Source organism: Chiloscyllium plagiosum, chromosome 10 (genome assembly GCF_004010195.1).
Source record: "Chiloscyllium plagiosum isolate BGI_BamShark_2017 chromosome 10, ASM401019v2, whole genome shotgun sequence".
Lineage (NCBI taxonomy): Eukaryota > Metazoa > Chordata > Chondrichthyes > Orectolobiformes > Hemiscylliidae > Chiloscyllium > Chiloscyllium plagiosum.
In genome coordinates, this window is record NC_057719.1 from 73,519,431 (window position 1) to 73,541,432 (window position 22,002).

The 22,002-nt window shown below is 42.2% G+C and overlaps 1 protein-coding gene across 2 annotated transcripts in view; it reads left to right on the top strand.

The window, feature by feature from the left end:
* The first annotated feature begins 566 nt into the window (after positions 1-566).
* LOC122553773 (spectrin beta chain, non-erythrocytic 1-like) overlaps positions 567-22,002 on the top strand; it is a 269,990-nt gene continuing 248,554 nt past the window's right edge. The window contains exon 1 of one of the 2 annotated variants that reach the window (XM_043698081.1): positions 567-793. The gene's annotated coding sequence lies outside the window, so the exon portion shown is untranslated. The remainder of the gene's footprint in view (positions 794-22,002) is intronic. The other variant, XM_043698083.1, reaches the window with a different exon arrangement.

Here is a 22,002-nt window from a genome sequence, read left to right on the forward strand (position 1 = left end):
TCTGTTGAGGCTGGATTTTTTTTTCCAGATTTTACATTCCGGATCCACCAAGTGCCCCTCAATCCCTGCAAGAGCCAGTCATTTCGGTTGTGCTAGGCTTGACATTTGGAGTAAGGCAACAGCTGGTCACATTTCTGTGTCCGGGGCGAGAGAGAATCAGACTCGATTTCTCACTATTAATGATTCCAACTGGGAAGTGTGTGTGTGTGTGTTAGTCACAAAACATCGTGAGGTCAAGTAACTTGGCATTCCTGACTCGAAATGTCAAGTCTGTTTCTCTCTTCACAGGTGCTACCAGAAATACTGAGTCTCTTCAGCATTCTTTGGGTTTGTTTCAATTGATGGTTGCATAAAGTATCCCAGAGGGAGAGCGTGGCTCTTTATTTAGTTTATAAAACAGCTTTACAATCAATCTAAGTTTATAAATAGCAGCAAGAGGCCTCTGCAACTCACACCTCCAGGCATTGCTGACTCCAGACTTGGAGAGGTGTGTGTCTGCACGCTGTCCTGGAGCACGGGCGCGCGCGTCGACAAGCTTAATGCGCGCTCCCGTGCGCGCAAGCTGCTGCTTTTGGTGACACTTGGAGGTGACTGGGGCTGGCTGGAGCGAAGGCAGACTGGCTGCGGGCTCTGGAGTGTGCAGCCCCTGCTCATTGCTTCTGCAGCCTTCACCCTCCACTTCAAGCTCTGTGTATGCGGGTGGCAGAGAAAAGGGACAAATCCTTCTTCCCCCATCCCCACGTCTTGGTCTGACTCAGGGGGAGGCCAAATAAAAAGGTGCATGTCAAGAAAGGTAGGCTTTGTTTCATAAACGTTTGGTGAGTTTTCGTCTGATCATGGCAGCCTTGCTACTTGCTGACTCCGGAGCGTCAAGGCTGTTGCTGTTTGTCAAATTGAATTTATTTGTGATGCTCTTAAAAATCTCCAGCGGAATTCAAATAATAGAAGAAGTGAGGGTGAGATTTTCTTGCTGGGTGTCCTGCTCGGCGAACGGGCGTTGTGGAAGCTTGCGAGCAATTTTTCGAAACCTCTTGAGTATTTTCAGGGTCACCTCCCCACCCCAGAGGAACGCACGCCCCAACTCTCCCTTTTCAGTTTCGCCCAACGAGCAAAACAGGCTGATTTTAAAATCCAGCCACCGTGCAAGCGATCTTGCTATCGATGTTTGCGAGTCCTTTCCAACTATTTTAAAGTGGAAACTTCTTTCGCATCTAGAGGTATGCTACTGACTGAGGTAAAATCTTTGACTTTTAGCTCACAAGCGCCTGCCTGCTCCCCAGTAAATAACCTCATCTGATGGGTTTGCATTGTCATGAGGGCGCATAGTCGTGAAGTTAAAGCAACAGAGGTTGGCAAAGTAGAGATATGGTCTGAATTTTTACCAAAGTCACCTGAAGTAGCAGTTTCGGGGAGTTTCATGGAGGGATCTTCACCAGAACCCACAATCTTGCACTTGCTCATGGAGGCAGCCTGTTGTATACAAGTTGAGTCATCTGGAAGAAATGGCATTAAAATGATGGCCTCCTGTGTATCTTGAGGGGGTTCCTCACCTACAACGTCTTCATGCAGAGGCTGCTTTGCAGCTGTTAGACACTGAAGTGAGCCTGATTTGCTGGTACATCTGTTTCCTTCTCAATTTCTGACAGGTAGAGACAGCATGAAGAAAAACACAGAGTATCCTTGGCTTTATTATTAGGGGCATTGAGTACAAGAGAAAGGAGGTGATATCGAACTTGTAAAAGATGTTTGTTAGATCTTATTGGAACTGTTCTGGGCACCACACTAGCTAAAGGATGTCAATGCATTGGAGAGAGTATAAAAGAGGCTATAGGCAGAGGCTGAATCGGCTGGAACTGTTTTCCAGAAGTGTCGGAGGCTGAGGGATAGTGGTCTATAAAATCATGAGGGGAATGGTCTTCTCCCTGGGATGGGGGAGTCCAGAACGGGAGGGTACAGGTTTAGGTGAGAGAAAAGATTTAAAAGGGCCCTAAGAGGCAATATTTTCATGCAGAGGGTGGTACGTGTATGAAATGAGCTGCCAGAGGAAGTGGTGGAGCCTGGTACAATAACAACATTCAAAAGGCATCTGGATGGCTATATGAATAGGAAGGGTTTAGAGGGACATGGGCCAAGTGCTGGATTAATTTAGGATATCCACTTGGCATGAACGAGTTGGACCAAAGGATCTGTTTTTGTGTTGTGCATCTCTATAATCTGTTACTCCAAGTGGCCTCCAAGAATAGTTCCAAGGACACGGGACTTCAGTTATGAAGATAGATTGAAGAAGTTGAGACTGTTCTCCTTGGAGAGAAGAAGGTTGAGAGGAGATCCAATTGAGGTTTTCAAAATCATGAGAAGGTTGGATCGAGTAAGTTGGCAGAAACTCTTCCTGCTCATAAAAGGAGCAGGCACAAGAGGGTGTGGATTTAAACTGTCGAGAGAGTGGTGCTGGAGAAACCCAGCAGGACAGGCAGCATCAGCGAAGCAGGAGAATCAACATTTTGGGCCTCATTCCTGATGAAGGGTTTATGCCCGAAACGTCGACTCTCCTGCTCCTCGAAGACTGCCTGACCTGCTGTGCTTTTCCAGCACCACTCTCTCAACTCTGATCTCCAGCATCTGCTGTCCTCACTTTCTCTGAGTAGATTTAAACTGATCAAAAAAGGAAGCAAGGGTGAAGTGAGGAAAAGCTTTTTCACTCAGCAAGTAGTTCATAGATTCTTAGAATCCCCACAGTGGAGAAGCAATCCATGGAGTCCATATGGACTCTGCAAAGAGCATCCCACCCAGACTCCCCTACCCTCTCCCTGTAATCCTGCATTTCCCATGGCAAATCCACCTAGCCTGCAAGTCCCTGAACACTATCGGACAAGTTAGCATGACCAATCCATCCAACCTGCACATCTTTGGACTGTGGGAAGAAACCCAAGTACCTAGAGAAATCCATGCAGACACTGGGAGAATGTGCAGACTTCATACAGACAGTTGCCTGAAGCTGGAATTGAATCTGGGTCCCCAGCACTGTGAGGTAGCAGTACTAGCCAGTGAGCCATGTAGTTAGGTTAAGAAATGCACTGCCTGGAAGTATGGTGGAGGCAGGTTCAGTTGAGTCATTCAAAAAGGCATTGGAATATTATTTGGATAAAAGTAATGTGCAAGGGTAGCTGTAAAAAATCAGGAAGTTGGCACTAGGTAATGATGCTCATTTAATTTGCCAGTGAAAGCATGAAAACTGAATGGCCTCGTTCTGCACTGTAACACTTGTATGATTCTGTGAATATTGGAGCTTCTGTTTTCTTGACATTGAGAATCTAATTTGTCTAATCTCACCATATTTTCCCGATTGGCTTGCCATACCTCTAATTCACGGGCTGGGAAAAATCCAGCTCTATATGATCTCTGACTTCTCCATTGAGGGGAACACCACCTGTTTGACAGATGGGTTTCCTCTGTCATCTGATACAGAGTGAGAAGAATCCCAGCTTCATCCAAACTTATTAGTAAACTGAGTGTTCAAATGTTCTCTGTAAAACCAAATTCACAGTGGAGTGTCAACTTGGTATCAACCTTCCATTATCAATTCACCAATGTTTCTAACTTGAACTGACTTGGCACCAAAGTGAACTCATTGCCCCTCTCTCATACTTGACATTGCTGTTGATGAAATAACGTGACAGTTGGGGGTTGAATCTCTTCCTCGTTAGACAGCAAATTCCAGGATGCGTGGTGAGCATCAAGCTATGAATGTGTTGCCATCATTTCCCCCATTGCAATCTGAGCATTCACTGTTTCCCATCTAACAGCTTGATATGCAAGAATGACCTGGATATTATCACATATTTCTTCAAAAGTTCTGAAAAGTTTGTGATTAAAAAAGGTTGATCTCTGATCTGTTGAAATGAATAGTAAATCCTGTTGAAGTAAATTGGATCACTAGGTCTGTTAAGAATTTATTTTGTGTGTACTCATGATGTGAAAACAATCTTTAAAAAATCTTATGCACTATCACAGCAGAAGCGTTTTATGCTATCTAATGTTTTTGGTCTTTGACATAGCATCAGTTTTGTTTTTTACCTCATTTCCAGCACCTGCAGCATTTTGCTTTTGGCTCGCTTTTTTTGCCCTCTAAATTTGGACAGTGTTAAAACATGAAAGCTGAGTTAAGTACGTCGCACAAAAATATTGGCTGATATGACACGTGTTAGGACTAACATGACAAATGATAAGTACACAGTTCTCACGTTGCATCAGTTGATCTTTGGGATATGTCATTCGTGCATTTGACCTTATGAGTGCAAGCTGGAAAGTTTTGGTAATATGCTTTTTTTTTCAGTCTTGTTTCACAGCAAGTTATGTGCATCCTAAATTACCCCAAGACAACTGTTGTGTTCTATTAAAGATAACACATTGCCTTCAGTTGTGGAGTTTTAGTCGTAAAGCAGGGTGAGGAGAGGAAGGGAGCTGGGTACTTTTGCAGGGTGTGGTTCATTGCATGTAGGATAAAGAAGCAAATGCTGGTCATTCAGTCATGCAGCTAGAACTCAACTACTTCTGCTTTTAACTCAAGTGTGTTTTCAAGTGGAAGAGAACCACCAAGGGGCAAACATTCTGAGATTTATATAAACAAGAAGCTAATTGACTATTAGCTTTAGCCATGGACTCTGGTTTGAACTGCCAGTGTGCAGATTTCCCAGGCTGCCTATAACTTGCCAGACTCAGCAAGGTGGGAGGACAGTGAGGATTGAAGAGAATTGGTAATTGACAGGTTGGAAAGTCTTTTTCATACAGAGCTGTATCAGCTGCTGCTTTGCTCAAGCGAAAGGCTTTAGTTTACATGATTTATTCTGAGACAGAGCCTTTATTGCACTTAAAGTGGTTTTCAAGACTTTGGAGGTAATTTCTACTGCCTTAGATATTTTTTGGCTTTGATCTCCTCTTCCTGGCTCTTGATCATTGGAGCAGCCTATGAGGGGAAACAGATAAGCAGCACCAAAAGGCATACCATCTGCCTTCTCCTCAATCTCCTCCCACTCCACTGGACTGAGAGGATGCCCATAGAGCTCCAATGCACTGTATAGGATACACAGGCAGATGTTTAGCTTTCCAGAATCTACTGTTTTTGCATTTGGCCTTTGTTGATGTCTAGAAACCAAGTCCCTTTCCAAGGCCAGAGGAGTACAAGCACCTTGAGAACTCTGCTTCTGTCCTGTTTTTCCATCTTCCCTCTCGTGGCCTACCTGCACTTAATCGTTCACAGGAGATGGACTTTATGGGGGATGAATGCGTTTATTGCACATCTCTAAATGCTCCTGAGAAGTTGGTGGTGAGCTGCTTTCCTCAAATGCTACAGTTCAGGTGATGATAAAACATCACTTCAAACATCTCGATATTCAATTCCATCTGCCACTTATCTGACCACTCTGGTCACCTATTTATGTCCTATTGTACTGATCAGCAACATCTTTACTGTTTACCACAGCCCTGTTTGATCTAATTGATAAACTATGACATTTTATTCCATATTCTGATATCCAAGTCATTTATATATCAGTGAAAAACATAGTGATCCCAGTGTTGAACCTTCATAAATACTACAGTATACCATTCTCTGGTTTGAAAAATAAAATTTCTCTGGATTTGATGATTTCTGTTCTTAAGCCAGTTTTTTTTATCCATGCTGACACGGACTCCTGTTCCAACTTGGATAAGCAACTTTTTAAGTGGAGATGGTCAGAAACCATATAGCGAACATCCACTTTCTTTCTGTCACCAAAAGTCTCCGTCACTTCATCAGAAAATTTAATAAATCCATCAGCAGCTACTTGTACTGGCTCTCCTCGATTAACTCCAATTTCTCCAAGGTCTTGGTTAATTTCTTTTTGAAAATGTTACCCACCACTGATGTTAAACTGTAGTTACAAGGAATGTCTTTGTGCCCTTACCTTGCTACTTCCCAATTCTCTGAATCTGGTGAGAGGATGGGATAGCATCTTTTGGGAAAGTGGCTGTCAAGGATTGTTGGGAGCTGGCACCAACATGAGATTTAATGTCAATAGTGGCTGTGTTTGGGTAAGGAGATAGCTGAAGGGAGAGAGGATGAAGTAGAAAGGTGTGTTAGCCAGAGCAATGCTGTGCCTGAGAATGCTGGGGTGGCCACAATGGGGTGTTTGGCAATTGTTGGTGGAATGCCTCTCCTCTTCACTGCACTGATGAGGCCATTGATCCTTTTCTGGTCCTATATTCATAGTCCAAGGACCATCCTCATGATGTTCACCATCTTAGTGACTTCCAGTCATGCTTCCTTGCTTTCAAAGGCTGGCCTCTTTCATCGTCCATGGGGAGCAAACTTTCTCTGTAGGCTCTGAAGCCATCAGCTTGATTGCAGGGCTCCCTCTGAGAACAGAGGGGAATCCTTCCCATGTTGAGACTCCAGTTGCTGTTTCTTCTTTGATAATCATAGAATGGATCAATCCTGTCCCTTTCTGAGGCAAGTTTTCCAGTATATTTTCAGTCATCCAGGCATAAAACAAATAACAAGAATCCAGAAAAAGTATATTCCTGTCAGGGTGAAAGGAAAGACTGGTAGGTATAGGGAATGCTGGATGACTAAAGAAATTGAGGGTTTGGTTAAGGAAAAGAAGGAAGCATATGTCAGGTATAGACAGGATAGATCGAGTGAATCCTTAGAAGAGTATAAAAGCAGTAGATTAGATTAGATTACTTACAGTGTGGAAACAGGCCCTTCGGCCCAACAAGTCCACACCGACCCGCCGAAGCGTAACCCACCCATTCCCGTACATTTACCCCTTTACCTAACACTACAGGCAATTTAGCATGGCCAATTCACCTGACCTGCACATCTTTGGACTGTGGGAGGAAACCGGAGCACCCGGAGTCGGAGTATACTTAAGAGGAGAATCAGGAGGGCAAAAAGGAAACATGAGATAGCTTTGGCAAATAGAATTAAGGAGAATCCAAAGGGTTTTTACAAATACATTAAGGACAAAAGGGTATCTAGGGAGAGAATAGGGCATCTCAAAGATCACGGACCCCACCACCAAGGATATATTTCCCTCCCCTCCCCTATCAGCATTCCGTAAAGACCACTCCCTCCATGACTCCCTCGTCAGGTCCACACCCCCCACCAACCCAACCTCCACTCCCGGCACCTTCCCCTGCAACCACAGGAGGTGCAAAGATTGGTTGCTGTGTTCCCTACCTCACAGCGGGGGCTCGGCTTCAGAGTGTACTGCAGTGGCTATAAAGTGCTTTGAGGTGTCTGGTGGCAGCGAGGGTGCTATGGAAATGCACAATGTTTTCTTTCTTGCAACAAACCCACCGGAACAACCAAGCTGGAGAAACTCAGCAGGTCCAGCACAATCTATGTGGAGAAATCACTATCTAAGGTCTTTCTGCCAAAGTACGGGTGGTGATGGCTCGCACGAGGGGACATAGCTTTAAATTGAGGGGTAAGTGATTTCCGACGCCCCTCCCCCAAGTCCCTCCTCCCTATCTTTTATCTTAGCCTGCTGGACCAACTTTCCTCATTCCTGAAGAAGGGCTAATGCCCGAAACGTTGATTCTCCTGTTCCCTAGATGCTGCCTGACCTGCTGCGCTTTTCCAGCAACACATTTCCATCTCAAAGATCAGCAAGGCAGCCTTTGTGTGGAGCCACAGAAAATGGGGGAGATACTATATGAGTATTTTGCATCAGTATTTACTGTGGAAAAGGATGTGGAAGATACAGATTGTAGGGAAATAGATGGTGACATCTTGCAAAATGTCCATATTACAAAGGAGGAAATGCTGGATGTCTTGAAACAGGTAAAGATGGGTAAATCCCCAGGACCTGATCAGGTGTATCCAAGAACTCTGTGGGAAGCTATAGAGGTGATTGCTGGGCCTCTTGCTGAGATATTTGTATCATCGATAGTCATAGGTGAGGTGCCGGAAGACTGGAGGTTGGCTAACGTTGTGCCACTGTTTAAGAAGGGCGGTAAAGACAAGCCAGGGAACTATAGACCGGTGAGCCTGACCTCGGTTGTGGGCAAGTCGTTGGAGGGAATCCTGAGGGACAGGATGTACATGTATTTGGAACGGCAAGGACTGATTCGGGATAGTCAACATGGCTTTGTGTGTGGGAGATCATGTATCACTAACTTGATTGAGTTTTTTGAAGAAGTAACAAAGAGGATTGATGAGGGCAGAGCAGTAGATGTGATCTATATGGACTTCAGTAAGGTGTTCGACTGATTAGCAAGGTTAGATCTCATGGAATACAGGGAGAACTAGCCATTTGGATACAGAACTGGCTCAAAGGTAGAAGACAGAGGGTGGTGCTGGAGGGTTTTTTTTCAAACTGGAGGCCTGTGACCAGTGTAGTGCCACAAGGATCGGTGCTGGGCCCTCTACTTTTTGTCATTTACATAAATGATTTGGATGCGAGCATAAGAGATCCAGTTAGTAAGTTTACAGAATACACCAAAATTGGAGGTGTAGTGGACAGCGAAGAGGGTTACCACAGATTACAACAGGATCTGGACCAGATGGCCCAATGGGCTGAGAAGTGGCAGATGGAGTTTAATTCCGATAAATGCGAGGTGCTGCATTTTGGGAAAGCAAATCTTAGCAGGACTTATACACTTAATGGTAAGGTCCTAGGGAGTGTTGTTGAACAAACAGACCTAGGAGTGCAGGTTCATAGCTCCTTGAAAGTGGAGTCGCAGGTAGATAGGATAGTGAAGAAGGCATTTGGTATGCTTTCCTTTATTGGTCAGAATATTGAGTATGGGAGTTGGGAGGTCATGTTGCGGCTGTACGGTTGGTTAGGCTACGGTCGGAATACAGCATGCAATTCTGTTCTCCTTCCTATCAGAAAGATGTTGTGAAACTTGAAAGGGTTCAGAAAAGATTTACAAAGATGTTGCGAGTGTTGGCGGTTTTGAGCTATAAGGAAAGGCTGAACAGGCTGGGACTGTTTTCCCTGGAGTGTTGGAGGCTGAGGGGTGGCCTTGTAAAGGTTTACAAAATTATGAGGGGCATGGACAGGATAAATAGACAAAGTCTTTTCCCTGGGGTGGGGGAGTCCAGAACTAGAGGGCATATGTTTAGGGTGAGAGGGGAAAGATATAAAAGAGACCTAAGGGGCAAATTTTTCACGCAGAGGGTGCTACGTGTATGGAATGAGCTGCCAGAGGATGTGGTGGAGGCTGGTACAATTGCAACATGTAAGAGGCATTTGGATGGGTATATGAATAGGGAGGGTTTGGAGGGATATGGGCCAGGTGCTGGCAGGTGGGACTAGATTGGGTTGGGATACCTGGTCGGCATGGACGGGTTGGACCAAAGGGTCTGTTTCCACGCTGTACATCTCTATGACTCTATGACTGTATGGTTGGTGAAGCTTTGTTAGCAAGCCATCTTCCTCAAGGTAAAAACAAAATTTGCCCTGTGTAAAATGAAAATTGATTGGAGTGAATGTAATGAAGCATGATAATGTAACTCACACTCACTATTCTAAATTGTAGCATTCAACAGTGAGGGTAGGCAATGACCTAGTGATATGATTGCATGACTATTACTCCAGAAACTCAGTTCATATCTTGGGGACCCAGGTTCGAATCCCGCTATGATGGTGGAATTTGAATTTAGTAAACAAAACTGATGACGGTGAAACCATTGTCAATAGCTGGAAAATCCCATCTAGTTCGTTAATGTCCTTCAGGGAAGGAAATCAGCCATCTTTATCTGGTCTGGCCTACATGCCATTCCAGACCCACAGCAATGTGGTTGACTCTGAAACAAACCTCTGAAATTGCCTCGCAAACCTTTCAGTTGTATCAATTGCAATGAAGTCTCAAAGAAATGAAATTGGATGGATCATCTGGCAGTGACCTTGGCACCTGAAGAGACAACGGCAGATACAGCCCTGCAAAATCCTCCTTACTAACATATGAGGCTAGTGCCACAATTGGAAGGGCTGTCTCAACAGCCTGACATAGTCACACTCACGGAATCATACCTGACAGGCAATGTCCCAGACACCACCATCACCACCTCTGGATATGTCTTGTCCCACTAGCAGGACAGACTCAGTAGAGGTGGATGCACAGTGGTATACAGTCAGGAGGGAGTTGCTCTGGGAGTCCTCAACATTGACTCCAGACCCCATGAAGTCTCTTGGCTTCAAGTTAACCATGAACAAGGAAACCTCCTGCTGATTACCATGTGCTGTCCTCCCTCAGCTAATGAATCAGTACTCCTTCATGTTGAACAACACTTAGAGGAAGCACTGAGGATGGCTAGGGTGCAAAATGTACTCTGGATTGGAGATTTCAATGTCCACCATCAAGATTGGCTCAGCAGCAGTACTACTGTGGAATCGCAGGTAGATAGGATAGTGAAGAAGACGTTTGGTATGCTTTCCTTTATTGGTCAGAGTATTGAGTATAGGAGTTGAGAGGTCACATTACGGCTGTACAGGACATTGGTTAGGCCACTGTTGGAATATTGCGTGCAATTCTGGTCTCCTTCCTATCGGAAAGATGTTGTGAAACTTGAAAGGGTTCAGAAGAGATTTCCAAGGATGTTGCGAGGTTTGCAGGATTTGAACTATAGAGAGAGGCTGAACAGGCTGGGGCTGTTTTTCCCTGGAGCGTCGGAGGCTGAAGGGGTGACCTTATAAAGGTTTATAAAATCATGAGGGGCATGGATAGGATAAATAGACAAAGTCTTTTCCCTGGGATGAGGGAGTCCAGAACTAGAGGGCAAAGGTTTAGGGTGAGAGGGGAAAGATATAAAAGAGACCTAAGGGGCAACATTTTCATACAGAGGGTGGTACGTATATGGAATGAGCTGCCAGAGGAAGTGGTGGAGGCTGGTACAATTGCAACATTTAAAAGGCATTTGGATGGGTATATGAATAGGAAGGGTTTGGAGGGATATGGGCCAGGTACTGGCAGGTGGGACTAGATTGGGTTGGGATATCTGATCGGCATGGACAGGTTGGACCGAAGAGTCTGTTTCCGTGCTGTACATCTCTATGACTCTATACTGCTTGAGCGGGTCGGGTCCTAAAGGACATAGCAGCTGAGTATGCAGCAGGTGGTGAGGGAACCAACAAGAGGGAAAACATATGTGACATTATCCTTAACAATCTGTCAGCTGCAGATATATTGTGCATGATAGTGTCAGTAAGCGGGACAACCACACAGTCATTGTGGAGACAAAGTTTCACCTTCACATTGAGAATACCCTCCAACATGTTAACCTATCACCGTGCTAAATGGGACAGACCTCAAATAGATCAAGCAACTCAAGACTTGGCAGCCATGAGGTGCTTTGGGCCATCACCAGCAGCAGAACTATAGTCCAACACAATCAGTAACCTCATGGTTTGGCACATCCCCCACTCAACCATTACCATCAAGCCAGGGAACCAACCTTGATTCAATGGAGAGTGCAGGGGTGCCAGGAGCAGCAACAGGATTACCTGAAAATGAGGTGTCTGTCTGGTGAAGCTACCCAATAGGACTCCTTGCATGCCATACAGCATTAGCAGCAAGTGATAGATAGAGCTAAGCGATCCAACAGCCAGCAGATCAGATATAAGCTCTGCAGACCTACCACATCCAATCGGGAATGGTGATAGGCAATTAAACAATGCACAGGAGGAAGACCACAAATATTCCCAGCCTCAAAGTTGGAAGAGCCCTGAACATCAGTGCAAAACATACAGCTGAAGCATTTGCAGCAATCTTCAGCCAGAATTGCCCAATGGATTATCCATCTCGGATTCTTCCTGTGGTCTCCGGCATCACAGATATCAGTCTTCAGCCAATTGGATTCACTCCATGTGATATCAAGAAACAGTTGGAGGCACTGGATACTGCAAAGGCTATGGGCCCTGACAACATTCCAGCAATAGTACTGTACACTTGTGCTTCAGAACTTGTTGCTCCCCTAGCCAAGCTGTTCCAGTACAGTTATGTAACACTGTCATCTACCCAACAATGTGGAAAATTTCTCAGGTATGTCCTGTACGTGAAAACAGGACAAATCCAACCCAGTTAATTACTGCCCCATCAGTCTACTCTCGATCATCAGTAAAAGTGATGGAAGGTGTCATTTACAGTGCTATCAAGTAGCACCTGCTCAGCAATAACCTGCTCAATGATGCCCAGTTTGGGTTTTGCCAGGTACACTGAGCTCCTGACCTCGTTACAGCCTTGGTTCAAACATGTATAAAAGATCTGAATTCCCGAGGTGAGGTGAAAGGGATAGCCCATGACATCAAGGACACACCTAACTGAGTATGGCATCAAGGACTCCTAGCAAAACTGGAATTTAATGGGTATCCGGGACAAACTCTCTGCTGGTTGGAGTTATACTTGGCAGATAGAACGATGGTCGTAGTTGTTGGAGGTCAGTTATCTCAACTCCAGGACATCTCTGCAGGAGTTCCTCGGGATAGTGTCCTAGGCCCAACCATCTTCAGCTGGTTCACCGATGACCTTCCCTCCATCAGAAGGTCAGAAGTGGGGATGTTCACCAATGACTGCACAATATTCACCATTCATGACTCCTCAAGTAGTGAAGCAGTCAGTGTTCAAATACAACAAAATCTGGACAATATCCAGGCTTGGGCTGACAAGTGGTAAGTAGCATTCATGCCACACAAGTGCCAGGCTATGACCATCATCAATAAGAGACAAACTAACCATCCCGCCCTTTGACATTCAATGGTATGATCATCAGTGAATCCCCCACTACCAACATCCTGGGGGGTTGCCATTGACCTCAATTGGACTTGTCATGTAAACACAGTGGCTACAAGAACTGGTCAGAGGCTAGGAATACTGTGACGAGTAACTCATCTTGTTACTCCCCAGAGCCTGCCACCATCTACAAGGCACAAGTCAGAAGTGTAATGGAATACTCCCCACTTGCCTGGATGGGTGCAGCTCCAACAGCATTCAAGAAGCTTGACATCATCCAAGACAAAACAGCATACTTGATTAGTACAACATCCACTCTGTCCACCACCATCGCTTAGTAGTAACAGTATGTACTACTTGCAACATGCACTGCAGAAATTCACCAAAGATCCCTCAGATAATACCTTCCAAACCCATCACCACTTCCATTTAGAAGGACAAGGGCAGAAGATACATGGGAACACCACTACCTTCAAGTTTCCCTCCAAGCCACTCACCATCCTCATTTGGAAATATATTGTTATTCCTTCTCTCTCGCTGGCTAATATCCTGGAATTCCCTCCCTAATGGCATTGTGAGTCAATCCAAATCAGGTGGACTGCAACGATTCAAGAAGGCAGCTCACTTCCACCTTCTCAAGGGCAACTAGGGACGGGTAATAAATGTTGGCCAGCTAGGATATCCACATCCCATAAATGAATAAAATAAAGAAAAAACACGAAATGTGAACAAGTTCTGTTTTTCAATTGTATTGGATGTTCAGTAACACATTCACTCCCAATAAAATAAATACTGCATTTAAAACAGTTTGGGGAAGGGCAAAGATAGAGGGAGCAATTTCCTTTGTTATGTGGTTATGAATTGCAAATTGAATACAACTTAAAATACGTTCTGTGTTGGTTTTACCAAGTGGAATATGATGATATTGTTGGCAAAATAATGTTAAAATCATATTTCTATTTTGCTTGAATGTCTTAAATTCTTAGAATCATTAAACACCCATTTATAAATGGAATTTTTAAATTGAGATTCTTTGTCGAGCCAGGTCAACAACTGACAACCACTATTTCTGAAGTTTTCTTATCTCGATGTGCTTGTGAAACTCCTCCTCTTATCAAGTAGAACAGCTTTTCTGTAATGATGCTGCCAGAAGAGGGGAACTCCGTTTTTTTCATCTTAGAATTACTTTTAGGTTGAAAGTAAATGTACTGTACTTCTTGTGACAGCTCATACAATCTCAATGTGACAGAGTGGGTGGGAGAGCAAATATGTAGCTATTGCATCAGCAGAAGTTAATACTGTTGTAAAAATGAAGTTTGTAATATGCCAGTTTGCTGTCTATGAAATAACTTTCTGGTCAGTTTTGGACCATTAAAGTAATATTACAGGCATGCTGACCTCAAAATTAACTGTTTAATGCATACAATTACATTTTGCTCTGAAATGTTTTCTCTGTGATTTAAATAGAGCCACGAACTTCTTTAAAAATAAATGTGTTACTGCTTCTTAAAATAGCGGTCAGAAGAATTTAAGGTTTTAACTGCTCATGAGCCAGTATCCCCAAAAAAACGGTTCTAGACCTGTTGAGTTTCATTTATTGTTTCTTTTGTATCTGTGTATTGTGCAAATAATGTTTGAAGCAGCTTGTCTTGATCATGGATGTTGGCATTAATTTTTCTGAAGCAAATAACCTAAAGACTTGTTTAAATCAGGTAAATAGTAGTTCAGCTGGTGACTTTATTTATAGATAAAAAGGTATCACTAACATTATTGATGTGTACCTCTTCTTAAAATAAATTACTTAATAACCTCTCTATGACTCTACAATATATAATCTGTTGGTTTCGTTCAAGAAATGAGCTGAAGACAGTAATGGTTAGCACAGTGGGTTTGCACAGTGCACTTTCTCCCTTGAGATCTGAATTTGAATCTCTCTATATATACCTCTGCTAGCTGCAAGGGCCCAATGGAATACTGATAGTCACATGGTCTTAAAATCTTGCTGACCAGTTTAAAAGTACAGTCGTAATTTTATCAGTTGAAGTAAAATGGGAAATGAAGATAAATTGCAGAATACAAAAACTAAAGAGAACAGTAAAAATCTAAACAAAACAAGTTAATGATTAAAATAGTAAGAAAGGTTGAATTAGTGAAATTCAACGTTCAGAAAAACAGAACAAAGGAGGGAAAAAAATCAAGAAAGCACAATACAAAAATGTTTGTAACTTATATCCATCATCATTTAACAAGATATAAATATGTCAGGATAATGAATGAACAGTTGATCATGAAAGTTGTTTCTCCCATCATGACATATAATTATGTTTTGGATAATGATGTTTTTATCTGGTAATCTGTTCTAAATTTTGTTTTCATTCATTTAAATTTGCATCTTCTGGCTTTCCTCTCTCAGTGTACTTTAAAACAGTAATAATAACTTTAAGCCAATATAGCTTTGTTCTTTGTGAGGAACCAACCAATTTGGCAGATTTTGAAAATTAGACATTTAGATGCTCTGAAGCATTGCACTTAATTAGAAACATGTGAATAATTACTTGGTGCAGAACTTTGGTACTGTGATAAACAATATTGCTGAGAAAAGAAACAAACTCAAGATATGACTCTCTTCTACTTGCTAGAAGCTACATATATTCATAGCAGGGCCCTGTCATTTTCAAACAGAACACGTCCAGATATTGTGACTTTTCAACTATATGAAAAGTTGGGAGACAACTGTGTCCTGGTCCATTCCTTGTGGAAATGCTTTGACCAATCAGAGTTGAGATAACTGGTTTGAGCTTGAACAAAAGCTTGTGGGATAACACTTCGCTGGAGCATTCTCCATGGTAACACGTAAACCGAAAGGGTTTCACTTGGCAACCAATAAGCACCAGCTTCTCCTGTAGTATAAATTGTAATTCTCTTTGAAATTTGTTATTCTTGCAATTCTGTCCTGAATAGTGTAAGTTAGAAAGTTTCAACAGCATGTCTTCTTCAGACAATCTGAAGATTTGCGGTTGAAGGCAAAGTAAGACATTTTATATAAGACTGTTGATTAGTAACAAACCATTAATTTGGTCATTAATATCTGTTATGTTGGAGACATGTAATCAACAGCTGTCTCTGGAACAACTTAGAGTCCTTTGAGAAGTGTTCAAAGTAAAATACCTGAATTTGCAAAACAATGATATCTGAGGGGGTAACACCATTCAACGTTAAGACTGAGCACTGTATTGTAGATGTAATGTTATATTAAAAAATAAAGAAATTAATAGACATTTGAAGCAAAAATTTCAAAGGTGACCACAAAAGTAAAGACACAACATTGAATAATATTATTCATGAAAAGGCACTCAGTTTAATAACTGTTCAGACTTTGAAACTGTCATAGTCCAAAGCAATATCAAACAACTGTCACTTGGTGAGATCAAATATTAAATATTATATTCCTAGTGTTCATGTCATTAAAATTAAAAAAGGTATTGGTGAGAGTTTGTGAAGATCATAAATTATTTAAGAAATATTCCTCTGCTTTCATTTAATTAAAAAGTAATAGTTTTGTGAGTCTAATCCAACATATTCCTGTTATCCTGATTTTGGATTTGCACTCATTCATTTAAAATGCTCTTCTGACCATGGTCACATTCTAATATATTCCTGTTGTTACAGGACAGTTGTGATACAACGTGTTTGCCAAAGCTGTAAATTTTACTAACATGTGCCATATTAGGAGGCAACTTGAGTGTAGAAAGATTATGAAAGTAGCAAGACAGAGTGTCAGGTGGCTAAGAATCAAAAGGCTTGGTGCACTAGGATATAAGGTGTAAATAAAATGTTACTAGTAACCTGTCCAGCTCTGAGTTGGACAGTTGCGGGTTCAGGTCCCACTCATGAGACTAATGTGGATGATCCAGGTTGACAGTTCAATGAAGTATTGAGTATGTGCTGCACCATCTCAAGTGCTGTCATTTATATGAGATGTGAAAATGAAATCGTGTTTTGCCCCTTCGGCATTTTTCTCCATTTCTCCCTGATATCCAGACCAATATTTATTGCCTGACCAACATTATGACAATAGTTTAGCTAGTCATTTATCCTTGCAATTGTTCAGTGTGTGCGAATTAGATGCCGTGTTTCTCTACATAACAAAAACACTTTGGCAAAAACATTTGGGAGCAGCCTAAGATTATGAAATGAACTGGAAAGACAATTGGGCATCGGGGGGGGGGGGGAGGGGGGGGGGGGGGAAATAATTGAGCTATTGTGAAGGCAAAACTGAAATCTGACTTGTCTCCACTCTTGTCAAAAAATGCCAGAATCCTGGTTCCATAGGAGTCACCCCAGGACCTGTAACCTGCCATTTTTACCTGATGGGTTGCAGGGTTTGAGGTGATGAGATAGAGCTGGATTGTGGTTTGCACATCCATGGTTCATTGAGGCAACTGCAAATGTTGAAGTGCAGCACCTTTAAACAGATCCACCTTGCATTAGGGGGCTATCAAAACCACAGCCTGTGATATTACTAAGTGCCCTTCTAGCTGCCTTCCATATGCCAACCCCCATAACTTAAGTTCATCTAAAGCTTTACTGCCCAGATCTTAACTCTCACCATTCACCCATTATCTCTGTGCATGGTTACCTGAATTAATTTCCAACCTGGGGGCAGTGCATGGTTAGCACAGCGCCAGGGTTCTGGGTTTGATTCCAGCCTCGGTTGACTGTCTCTGTAGAGTTTGTACATTCTCTCTGCGGTCTGCATGGGTTTCCTCTGGGTTTCCTCTCACAGTCCAAAGATGTGCAGGTTAGTTGGATTGGCCAAGCTAAATTGCCCATAATGTCCAGGGATGTGCAGGCTAGGTGGGTTAGCCACAGTAAATGCGTGGTTATGAGGATAGGGAGGTGTGGGATGCTTTTTGGAGGTTTCGTGTGGACTAGATGGGCCAAATGGCCTGCTTCCCACTGTAAGGATTCTATTCTATTCACATCTCAATTTTGAAATTCTCGCCCTTGTGTTCAAATCCTTTTGTGGCCTGATTCCTCCCCATCACTAAGTATCTAAATCTCTATACTTCTCTTCTTTTCAGATACTTCTTGAAAACCACCATGTCCTAAAACTTTTAGTTACCATCTATCTTAATATTTTCTTCTTTAGATCTGTGGTAATTTCTGTCTTTGTGAATTCTGATCAAATTGGCTAGGATATTTTATTATATTAGCGGTTGCACATAAATGCTTGTAGTTGTGAAAACATAATGCAAAAAATAATAACGTTTTGAATGCTTGTGAAGATTACTTTGATGTTATGATTAAATATTTATGATATATTCTCCCTGCAAAGTGAAATGAACCACTATTAGCTTATAGCAGCTGATTTTTGGGGATCATGTCCTGATTTTTAAAAGTTAGCGGGTTATTGCAGATCGGTGGGCTGAGATTTATGTTTGTGAAATAAAGAAATTGATAAATTGAATCCAGAAAGAAACTCTAAAATAATGTCATGGCTATCAGAAGGCAAGCTTATAATGCAGAACTTAATGCTGGAAAGCATTTGCTTTTGGTTTGTAGTGTGCTATTTAGTAAAGGCAACGATGCTGAATTTAAAATATTCAGAAGAAATTTGGATCAATTTCTATTCATTAGAGAACAGAATTGTAACTTATTGTCACTTGTATTTTTCATAAGGAACAACGGCGAAAAGTGTTTAAATTGCCATACCATGGCGTCTGTATTGATAACAGAAGGCATAAGTGAAAAAAGTATTAAGACAAAGTCCATGTTGGTTCAATTCACAGCTGCTGGGTTTGGGAAAGGACAGCGCAACGTGGGACTGGGATTTGGGGTGGGGGAAAAATACTCCATTGTAGCGGCAGATAATTGTTGGAATCGGTAACTTTGATTCAATTACCTCAGTACTTTATTTTCCTGGAAGAAATAGCAATGAGCAAACAGAAGTAAAATATGGTAAAATATTCCTGAAATAAGATATCTAAATTTTAAGAAACATAAGAATAAAGTTCATAAGTATTTTAAATTTAGAATGTTGCATATGTAGAGCAGTATGTGATATACAACTAGTTAATTGGTTTTCTGCTGTTGGTTGAGCGATCATTGATGGTGAGGGCATTCCCTTCTGCTTTGATTGGTGTAATAACTTAGTTTAGAGTGCCTCACATGATACTTCATATGGAAGTTATCTCAGGCACTGCAGCATCGGTTCTGTGATGGCATCTGTCTTGGAGTTATATACTTTACATTTTTGAAAAAAGACATTTTATCCAAGTGAGTTGGGACAACTATAGGGAGAGGCTGAACAGGCTGGAACATGTTTACAAAATCATGAGGGGCATGGATAGGGTAAATAGACAAAATCTTTTCCCTGGGGTCGGGCAGTCCAGAACTAGAGGGCAAAGGTTTAGGGTGAGAGGGGAAAGATATAAAAGAGACCTAAGGGGCAACTTTTTCATGCAGAGGGTGGTACGTGTATGGAATGAGCTGCCAGAGAAAGTGGTGGAGACTGGTACCATTGCAACATTTAAGAGGCGTTTGGATGTGTATATGAATAAGAAGGGTTTGGAGGGATATGGGCCAGGTGCTGGCAGGTGGGACTAGATTGGGTTGGGATATCTGGTTGGCATCGATGGGTTGGACCGAAGGGTCTGTTTCTTTACTGTACATCTCTATGAATCTGTGACTAATTGACCGATTACTTTTAAGAAAATGCATCTTCTTCACGAAGTTAGATAAAAAAACTCATTCGTTTTGGAATGAATCAACATTTTTGTCTGAAGTGGGGGTGAATGCAATAGTTGTAAAAGTGTTACAAGTTGGTGCAAAATGGAAGTTAACATAAAGCAGGAAGAAAATGTCTGCATTCAGAAAGTAGGTTTCACCCTTACAGCACCAAAGCACTCGATAGCCAGTTAAATATTTTTTGAATGCAGTAATGCAGTTGCTTTTGCTACATTTTAGGCAAACACAGCATCTCGTTTCCACACAGAAAGATCCCAAAACAGTAGGTGAATTAATAATTAGATAGCTAATTTGCTTTTGTTGTTTCAGGGATAACTTAACCAATGACACCGTTCTTCAGAATAGTGCAGTGAAATATTTCATTTCTGCCTAAGAGGGCAGATGTGACCTTGGTTTAATGTCAGACCTGAAAAATGTAAGTTGGCATTTAGAGTAGAGAGCCCTCTCAGTAGCCAGCAGAAACTTGGCAACAAATAAACTTTGTTAAATGCTGAGTTTTAAATTGCATTGTGGTACTGTTGTTAAAAAAAAAAGGGGAAGGTAAAGCTGCCATAGTGCAGAGGACCATAGGGCAGCTCTCTCATTTTAGAGAGATGACTGGTGGTGGTTTAATCTAAGGATCACCATACCTCAGGCAAGCGACAAGGTCAAGGAGGTGGGACCTTCAAGGTAATCTCAGGAATTAAACTATGGACATCACTCTGAATTGCAAACCAGCCATTCAACCATCTGAGGTAATCCGAACTGGAGGGGCAATAAAAATGTTCATCATCTTTGCATTTTAAATTGAGCACCACTCTCCATTTTAAATCTAAATCTTTTGCAGTTAGGATTTATTTTGGTGGGTCTTTTAACATTCATATCCTGAGTAATGCACTAAGTGCATTGTGAGTTTATAGAAAAATGTGTGTCAAATCTTCCATTTGAGAGAGCGCAATTAAGTTTTCTATTTTTATTTATGGCAGTTCTGCAAGACATTCTCACGTGACATTGGCTGATCGCCAAAAGGCCACAATTTATTTGGAGACCACTTCTGATCATGTTGTTGTTGAAACATCTTCTATATATCCAAACACAATCCATGGTTGATCCTTATGATTTTCTTGTCTGTCTCTCTGTCTTTATCTCTCTTTCTCGCTCCCTTCTCTTTCACGTTCTCTTGCTTTCCTCTGCTCTCCCTCATTCTCTTGCTCTCTCTTTTTGCCTCTCCCTTGATTTCAACCTTCATTCAGGCTGTGCTACACATTGCATTAGACTTTTGGGTGATTTTTGAGCGATTGTGAGTCATATGTTTTACTGGTCTGCCACAACCCCATTTTTCCCACAGACCCCATTATTTCTATTAAGCGATTTTTCTACTATGCGAGGTTTCACTGGAATGCAACTATGGTGTTATAGGAGAACTGCTTTAGATACATGTGTTCATATATGTTGAAATCTACTTCACGAAATGGTCTACCGGAAATCTACTTGTTTCGAGTATTTTCTTTTGTTTTCTGGTTTAAGTATGAGCTTCAGCTTAGAGCTTCAAGTAGATGAGGTTCTGGCTTTGGGAAGTGACAAATTGCTGGTGATTATAGAACCTTGATATGTGAAGCCATCGCGAACCCCCAGTCTCACACTGCCAACAGTGACAGCTGGCAGCATAACAACATCTTCAACAATGGTTTTTGTTTTCCTCATGCTGATGCTGAAAGGTTGAATTTGAATGCTGAGTACAGAGTTAAAGACAGGATTCTTGGCAGTGTGGAGGAACAGTGGCATCTTGGGGTCCATGTACATAAATCCCTCAAAGTTGCTAATCAAGTTGATAGGGTTGTTAAGAAGGCATATGGTGTTATGGCTTTCATCAACAGGGTGATTGAGTTTCAGAGCTGCGAGGTTTTGCTGCAGTTCTATAAAACCCTGGTTAGACTACACTTGGAATATTGTGTTCAGTTCTGGTTACCTCATTATAGAAAGGATGTAGATGCTTTAGAGAGGATGCAGAGGAAACTTTTTACCAGGATGCTGCCTGGATTGGAGGGCTTGGCTTATGAAGGGAGGTTGACTGAGCTCGGGCTTTTCACACTGGAGAGAAGAAGGAAGAGAGGTGACTTGATAGAGGACTTGATAGAGGTGTACAAGGTAATGAGAGATGTAGATAGAGTAGGTAGCCAGAGACAATTCCCCAGGGCAGAAATGGCTGTCACAAGGGGCCATAATTTTAAGGTGATTGGAGGAAGGTATAAGGGAGATGTCAGAGGTAGCTCCTTTACGCAGAGAATGGTGGGTGCGTGGCAGCAGTGGTAGTAGAGTCTGATGAGAATTTGGCCTGTTATTGCCTTGGATCTCAGGTGGGAAACAACTTTCCTTTAGTTCTGAAAAGTAAGTAGACACCTTCTGTCAATAGGCTAAAATATATGACAGCAGCACAGAAGAGAATTTATCAAAGTGTAGGTCCCAGTGCAGCTCACAAAGGGTTCTGACGTTGTCCTCCTATAGCTGACCGTATCCATTATTTTGGCATAGGAAGAGGAGATCGCATTGAGGAGC